We start from the raw sequence: 2641 nt of genomic DNA on the forward strand, positions 1-2641 counted from the left end.
CTAGGATTACCACGGATTAATTGAACTTGAGTAGGGTTAAGGAAAATAAGTGATCTTAGAATAACCTTAACCACCTCGTGGTCATCCCACTTTACGCTCCCGAGGTTGCGCGCTTGGTTCACCAAGGTCTTGAGCCGATTGTACATGTGTTGGGGCTCCTCCCCTTTGCGAAGCCGGAACCGACCGAGCTCCCCCTCAATCGTTTCCCGCTTGGTGATCTTGGTGAGCTCATCACCTTCATGCGCGGTCTTGAGTAAATCCCAAATCTCCTTTGCGTTCTTCAACCCTTGAACTTTGTTATACTCCTCTCTACTCAAAGATGCTAGGAGTATTGTTGTTGCTTGAGAGTTGAAGTGCTCGATTTGGGCCACCTCATCCTCATCATAGTTCTCATCCCCTACGGATGGTACCTGCGCGCCAAACTCAACAACATCCCATATGCTTTTGTGGAGCGAGGTTAGATGAAATCGCATTAAATCGCTCCACCTAGCGTAATCTTCACCATCAAAAGTTGGTGGTTTGCCTAATGGGACGGAAAGTAAAGGTGTATGTTTGGAAATGCGAGGGTAGCGTAGGGGGATCTTACTATACTTCTTGCGCTCTTGGCGCTTAGAAGTGACGGAGGGCGCATCGGAGTCGGAGGTCGATGTTGATGAAGTGTCGGTCTCGTAGTAGACCACCTTCCTCATCCTTTTGTGCTTGTCCCCTTTCCGATGCGGTTTGTGAGAAGAAGATTTTTCCTTCTTCTCTTTGTGGTGAGAAGAGGAAGACTTTTTCTCCTTCCGTTTGGAGGAGTCCTTCTTCTTCTCCTTCCTCTTGGTGCGGGACTCTTCCGATGAAGTGCTCCCGTGGCTTGTAGTGGGCTTTTCGCCGGTCTCCATCTCCTTCTTGGCGTGATCTCCCGACATCACTTCGAGCGGTTAGGCTCTAATGAAGCACCGGGCTCTGATACCAATTGATAGTCGCCTAGAGGGGGGGTGAATAGGGCGAAACTGAAATTTACAAATATAAACACAACTACAAGCCGGGTTAGCGTTAGAAATATAAATGAGTCCGCGAGAGAGGGCGCAAAACAAATCCCAAGCGAATAAGCAAGTGAGACACGGAGATTTGTTTTACCGAGGTTCGGTTCTTGCAAACCTACTCCCCGTTGAGGAGGCCACAAAGGCCGGGTCTCTTTCAACCCTTCCCTCTCTCAAACGGTCCCTCGGACCGAGTGAGCTTCTTTTCTCAAATCAAAGCCGGGAACAAAACTTCCCCGCAAGGGCCACCACACAATTGGTGCCTCTTGCCTTGATTACAATGGAGTTGTGATCTCAAGAACAAGTGAGAAAGAAAAGAAGCAATCCAAGCGCAAGAGCTCAAATGAACACGGCAAATCACTCTCACTAGTCACTAGGGCTTTGTGTGGAATTGAAGAGGATTTGATCTCTTTGGTGTGTCTAGAATTGAATGCTAGAGCTCTTGTAGTAGTTGAGAAGTGGAAAACTTGGATGCAATGAATGGTGGGGTGGTTGGGGTATTTGTAGCCCCAACCACCAAAAGTGGTCGTTGGAAGGCTGTCTGTTCGATGGCGCACCGGACAGTCCGGTGCACACCGGACAGTCCGGTGCCCCCTGCCACGTCATCACTGCCGTTGGATTCTGACCGTTGGAGCTTCTGACTTGTGGGCCCGCCTGGGTGTCCGGTGCACACCGGACAGGTACTGTTTGATGTCCGGTGTGCCAGCATGGGCGATTCTGACTTCTGCGCGCGCAGAGCGCGCATTAAATGCGCGGCAGAGAGCCGTTGGCGCGGAGATGACCGTTGCTTCGGAGGCGCACCGGACAGTCCGGTGCACACCGGACAGTCCGGTGAATTTTAGCGGGCTAGCCGTTGGCGTTTCCCGAAGCTGGCGAGTTCCTGAGGCCGACCTCCCTTGGCGCACCGGACACTGTCCGGTGTACACCGGACAGTCCGGTGAATTATAGCGGAGTCGCCCTTAGAAATTCCCGAAGGTGGCAAGTTTGAATCAGAGTCCCCTGGTGCACCGGACATGTCCTGTTCACTGTCCGGTGGCACACCGGACAGTCCGGTGCGCCAGACCAGGGGTGCCTTCGGTTGCCCCTTTGCTCCTTTATTGAATCCAAAACTTGGTCTTTTTATTGGCTGAGGGTGAACCTTTTACACCTGTATAATCTACACACTTGGGCAAACTAGTTAGTCCAATTATTTGTGTTGGGCAATTCAACCACCAAAATTATTTAGGAACTAGGTGTAAGTCTAATTCCCTTTCACTGGACCAGCTGGAGGAGGCTCGGGACAGGGCCTTACTACACTCGGCGCGGTACCAGCAGTCCCTGCGACGCTACCACGCCCGAGGGGTCCGGTCCCGAGACCTCCAGGTGGGCGATCTGGTGCTTCGGCTGCGGCAAGACGCCCGAGGGAGGCACAAGCTCACGCCCCCCTGGGAAGGGCCATTCGTCATCGCCAAAGTTCTGAAGCCCGGAACATACAAGCTGGCCAACAGTCAAGGCGAGATCTACGGCAACGCTTGGAACATCAAACAGCTACGTCGCTTCTACCCTTAAGATGTTTCCAAGTTGTTCATATACCTCGCACCTACGCAAAGTTTAGTCGTCAAGGAAGGGTCGGCCTAGCC

The sequence above is a fragment of the Zea mays genome, chromosome 7 (assembly GCF_902167145.1).
Source record: "Zea mays cultivar B73 chromosome 7, Zm-B73-REFERENCE-NAM-5.0, whole genome shotgun sequence".
Classification (NCBI taxonomy): Eukaryota; Viridiplantae; Streptophyta; class Magnoliopsida; order Poales; family Poaceae; genus Zea; species Zea mays.